This window comes from Eulemur rufifrons, chromosome 7 (assembly GCF_041146395.1).
Source record: "Eulemur rufifrons isolate Redbay chromosome 7, OSU_ERuf_1, whole genome shotgun sequence".
Lineage (NCBI taxonomy): Eukaryota > Metazoa > Chordata > Mammalia > Primates > Lemuridae > Eulemur > Eulemur rufifrons.
Genome location: NC_090989.1, coordinates 199,507,043 through 199,513,383, shown reverse-complemented (window position 1 = coordinate 199,513,383; position 6,341 = coordinate 199,507,043).

Below are 6,341 nucleotides of genomic sequence, written 5' to 3'. Positions count from 1 at the left end.
GGATGATTCAAGCACATGACATTTATTGCGCACTTTATTTCTGCTATTATTACATTGTAATATATAATAAAATAATTATACAACTCACCATAGGTTGGGGACCCCGATCTAAAGGATTCCTGCTGTTGCCTTTTTTTTAGCCACCCACACTTCCCACCTATCTATTTTTAGGTTTTCTATTCTGTTCCCTTGATCTTTGTGTCTATTCCTCTGCCAATACCACACACTCCTGATTATTGTAGTTATGTAATAGGTCTTAAAATTAGGTAGACTGATTCTTCCCACTTTATTTTTTTCAAAATTATCTTAGCCATTCTAGTTATTTCCATATCAAATTTAGATTATCTTATCTATATCTATAAAAAAGCTGGCTGGCATTTTGACAGGAATTGTATTAAACTTAAGTATCAACTGGGGGAGAACTGACATGTTCACTATGTTGAGTCTTCCAGCCATGAACATGGTATGTCTCTCCATTCATTTAGACCTTCTTTGATTTCCTTCATTAGCATTCTGTAGTTTCCAGCATACGAGTCCTGTGCATATTAGTTAGATTTATACCTAAGTACTTCATTTTCTTTTTGAGCAATCATAAGTGGTATTGCATTTCTAATTTTGGTGTCCATATGTTCATTGCTAGTATGTAGAAATATAACTAATTTTTGAGTGTTGATCTTTATTATAAGACATTATTGAACTCAGTGGTGGGTTTTGGGTTTTTTGTTGTTGTTATTGGTTTAGATTCTTTGAGACTTTCTACTTAGACAACCATGTCATTTAATAAGAGGGACAGTTTTATTTCTTTTCTGATGTATATGCCTTTTATTTTCTTTCTCTCCTCATTGCACTGTCTAGAAATTTCAGTACTATGTTGTATAGTGCTGAAGAGGGTAAACATCTTTGCCTTGTTCCTAATCTTAGGAGAAAGCATTCAGTCCTTCATCATTAAGTATACTGTTAGCTGTAGGGTTTTATATATACCTTTATCAAGCCAAGAAAGGTCTCCTTTATTCCTAATTTTCTGACAATATTTATCATTAATTGGTGTTGAATTTGGTGAAATGTGTTTTCTGCATTGATTTATATGATCACGTGATTTTTATTTTTTAGTCTATTAGTATTGTGGTTTACATTGATTTGTGAATATTGAGTTAGCATTACATCCCTGGAATAAACCCCACTTGGCAATAGTATATAACTCTTTTTATATTTGTTGAATTCTATTTGCCAATATTTTGTTAAGAATTTTTGCATCTAAGCTGGTGGTACTCGGGAGGTTGAGGTGGGAGGATTGCTTGAGCCCAGGAGTTCAAGACCAGCCTAAGCAATATAGTGGAGCCCTGTCTCAAAAAGGAATTTTTTGCATCTCTATTCGTAAGGATATGGTATAGTTTCCCTTTTTGTACTACCCTTCTGGTTGTAGTATCAGGGTAAGACTAGCTTCAAGAAAGGATGTGCATGTATGAAAGTAACATTCATCAGGTGTGGGGCAGGTAGGACTAGGGAGGAGGGGAAGGGTAAATTCACACCAAACAGGTGTGGTGTACCCTGTTTGGGGGCTGGGTAGGCTTGTAGCTCTGACTCAGGAGGTGCAAAGGCAACCTATGTAACCAAAGCGTTTGTACCCCCTTAATATTCTGAAACAAAAAACAAAACAAATAAATAAACAAACAAAAAAAACCCTCACCTGCACTCAAATGTTTATTGCAACACAATTCACAATTGCAAAGATGTGAAATCAACTCAAGTGCCCATCAATTCATGAGTGGATTTATAAAATATGGTATATGTATACCATAGAGTACTAATCAGCCACAAAAAAGATGAATTAATATTTTTGAAACAATCTGGATGTAACTGGAGACCAATCTCCTAAATGAAGTATCTCAAAAATGGAAAAACAAACACCACAGATACTCACTATTAAATTGGAACTAACCAATGAACACACATGTGCACAAAGGGAAGTAAAACTCAGTGGAAATCAACCAGAGCAGAGCGGGGAAGAGGGGAGGGGCAAAATTCTACCTAATATGTACTATGAACACTATGTGGGTGATGGGCACACCTGCAGCTGGGACTCAAGCATTACAACAGTGATCCATGTAACCTAGAACATTTGTATCCCCTTAACATTTTGCAATTAAAAATAAAAAGAATTTTAAAAAAGAAAGGAATTGGGAAGGGTTCCCTCCTTTTCTATTTTCTGGAAGAGATTGTGTAGAATTGATTTTACATCTTAAACATGTGGTGAATTCTCCAGTGAAACCATCTGGAGTGGGGGATTTCATTTTTGTGAGTTATTAAATTATAAATTCCATTTCTGTAATAGTTCAAAGCTATTCGAATGGTCATTTTCATATTATGACTCATGGTAGCTCTCACTTTACTAGGAATTGGCTCATCTCATGAAAGTTGTCCAGCGTGCGTGTAGAGACTTGTGCACATCACCCCTCATCAAACTTTTGACGTCTGTAGTGTACTCCCTGCTTCATTCCTGATATTGGTCCTCTTTTTCTTTGCTCACTTTCTCTCTCTCTCTTTTATGGTCAGGCTTATTAGATAGAAGTCTCTCAAATTTATTGTTCTTTTCAAAGAAACAGCTCTTAGTTCCGTTGGTAGTCTCCATTGTTTTACTGTTTCAATTTCTGCTCTTATCTTTATTATTTCCTTCCTTGTGTTTGCTTTAAGTTTATCTGGCTCTTCTTGTATGTTCCTGAGGCAGGAGAAATTTTCTTTTCTAATTTAGGCATTTAGTTCTGTAGTTTTTTTTTCTTTCACTATGCACTACTTTAACTATGTCACACCAATTTTTTGGTATCTTGCATTTTTCTTTTCATTTAATTCAATGTATTTTTAAATTTCCCTTCAGACTGGCTCTTTGACAATGGGTTAAAGTATGCATGTTTGATTTTTCTGTTATTGTTTTCTAGCTTGATTTCATTGTGAACCAAAAACACACTCTGTGTGATTTCAATAATTTCAAATTAATCAAGGTTTGTTTTATGGTCCGGGATATGATCTATCTTAGTATAAGTTTCATGGGTGCTTAAATAAAATGTGTATTATGTGTTGATGGATGGAGAGTTCTACAATGCCAGTTAGATCTTGTTGGTTGATGGTGTTTTTGAGTTTCTCTATCTTTGCTGATTTTTTTGTCTATTTGTTGCACTAACTGTTAAGAGAGGGATGTTAAAGTCTCCCAGTGTAATTGTGAATTTTTCTGCTTCTCTTTTCAGTTCTTTTCTAGTTTTCTTATTCTTTTAATAGTTTTTTTTTTCTTGTCATATTTTGCTTCTGTCTTGTTTAGTGTTTTATTTAGGATTTCTATGCCTTCTTAGTGACTGATCTTTTTGTCATCCTGTAATATCCTCTGTCTCTGGTAAATTTCTTTACTCTGAAGTCTGCTTTATCCATTATTAATACAGCCACTTTGTTTCCTTTTGATTAATGTTTACCACTCCTGTTTTCTTTTGATTAGTGTTTACATGATATATATTGCTTCATCCTTTTACTTTCCTCCTGCCTATATCATTCTATTTTTAGTGAGCTTCCTGTAGACAGCATGAGTCATGTTTTTTAATCTATTCTGCCAATTTCTGTCTTCTAATTGGCACATATAGACCATTTACACTTAATGTAATTGCTGATATGCTAGAGCTTAAGTCAACCATTTTGTTTTTGTTTCTCTGTTCTGTTTTTCTGTTTTACACATTGCTGTGGGTTACTTGTAACTTTTCCAATAATTCAAATTTTATTTATTTATAGTATTTTAGAATGTATTTCTTTGTATAGCTTTTTTAGTGGTTACTTTAGGTATTACATTAGACATATATAAGATACTGGTGTCATAATTTTACCAATTTGAACAAAATGTAGAAACCATATATCTGCCTTTATGTGCCTTACTCTCCCCCATGTATAATATAATGGTCTTAAAAATTTTCTATAAACATTTAGAACCACAGAAGACAGCATTATAATTTTGATTCAGCCACAAAACAATTTAGAAAATTGAAGAAGAAGGAAGTTTATTTTATTTACTTATATTTTTACTATGTTCTTTCTTCTATCTCGATGTTTCAAGATTCCTTATTTTATCATTTCCTTTATAGCTTTATAAACTTCATTTAGCTATTCTTTTAGGATTGGTCTGTTGGTGACAAATGCTCTTAGTTTTCCTTCCTTCAAGACTGCCTCAATTTCCCCTTCATCCTGAAGGATATAAAATTCTGCATTGACAGGTTTTTTCTTTCAATACTTACAAAATGTGCCACTTTCTTCTGATATTCTTGGTTTCTAATTGAAAATCCATTGTCTTTCAAAGTGTTTTCCACCTACAGGTAAGATATCCTTTCTCTCTTGCTGTTTTCAATATTTTTTCTTTGTTTTCAGTTTTTAGAAGTTATATTATACTGTGTCTTGGTGTGAATTTCTTTGGTGATCCTGTTTGGGGGTTTAGTCAGCTTCTAGGTCTTTTGCCAAATTTGGAATATTCTCAGCCGTTATTTATTTGAATACATTTTTGTCCCTGCCACCTTTCTGCTCTCCGTGCAGGATGTGTATTCTTACCCTCTTAGTGCTGTCAGCAGGGTTAGAAATCTACGCTCCTTGCATGGTGTCAGGAGGCTTCTTATGGTTGGGTGAGACTGAGAGTCCCAGCTCTCTACTGGGGCTACCCTGGTACCAGCTTGGGTGGGGGGAGAAGTTTATTACCTCATGAGGTTGGAAGTTTAGGATTCGCACTTGGCCTTTGCTGGTATGGGTGGGGATGGGGCCATAGCACCTTCTGTGGTGTTTGGCTGGAGTGGGGCAATTATTGTCTAAAAGGTGATGTTTTATGAGGCTGCTCCTTTCCTGGTCTTTCAGCTAGAAAGAGTAGGCTTTTCTTTGGACTATTTTTGTTTGAACCTATTGACATGTCTGGGTTGCCAACATCTCCAACACCCATTCCAAGATATAAGGGGCAAAACAACAACAAAAACAAACAAACAAACAAACAAACAAACAACCTCAGGGAGCTCATCACCATGTTGTTCCTTAGGTTAAGGTCCCTAGCTGGTCTGTCTTTTTCTCTACCTTCTAGCGTCTTCTTATTTTTTTAAATTAGTGTTTATGTGTGTATATGTTGAGAAGTAGAAAAAAGTACCTCTACTTTATCTTCCTGGAAATGGAAGTGGGAGTATACTTTTGGGGTTTTGAACATTAAATCAACGTTGCATTTCTGAGATAAACCCCAGTTGGCCATGATATATTGTCTTTTTATATTAATAATACAATATTTAGCCTAGGGATAATTATCCCCTGTCATTGAGGCAAGACCTTTTTGTGCAATCTGCTCGAAGTTCTATAAATCCACGTCTTCAGTCTGGGTGGTCAACAAGGCGCCATCCTCAGCCCTGTGTGAATACCAAACACTGGTACCTTTACTTCTTCCAGATGGTTTCTTCACTGGCCTTGGGTAATTTCCTCACATGCATGTGCCAATTACTGCTTAGCTAAATGGACACCATAAACAGGTGGGTAGATTAAACAAACTGTGGCACATGCATAAAATGAAATACAACTCAACAGTAAAAAAGGAATGAGTTATCGATAGGTGCTACGATATAGATATATTGCAAAACAATTTTGCTGATAGAAAGAATTCAGGCCAAAACCAATGTATATTCTTCTTCTATTTATATAAAACTCTAGAAAATGCTGTTTAATTTACAGTGGCAGAGAGTGGCTGTCTGTGGATGTCAGTTCATGAACCATTGCAAGAGGGGTGATTCCAAAGGGAAGTGAGGAAGGCTTTAGGGACGATGTTTATGATGGTTACTTTGGTTATCATGACGGTTTCAGGAATGCATACAAATGCCAATAGAGTCCTAAATGTATATTTTACATATGCACATTTATTTTATGTCCATTATATCTCTTTAAAGCTGTTTAAAAAAAAAGAACTCAAAGGTTATGGCTGTGTTTTCAGGTAAATCATTAACCTCTTCTTTTCATCTAAGTTGGAATTCTTATCCTAGCAGCCTTCCTTTCACTGATTTTTATCTACAGAAGACCCACAAGTTCTCCTTTGAATCACATTTGTCTTCCTGCTGGTTCCCTCATTAATAACTTGGGCATGATTTTTCAATCAAAAATAATATTAATAAAAACTAAAAATAAACTTTAAAAATGTTAAGCATGTGCTGACTGTACACTTGAAGGAGAATTATGTTTTCATCATTTTTCAAGTTATTCTGTAACAACATTTATATGTATAAAAATATAAAAATATACTTATTTAAAATATCAATACAAATTATCAGAAAATATCTATAAACATTGTCTTAAATATTCTG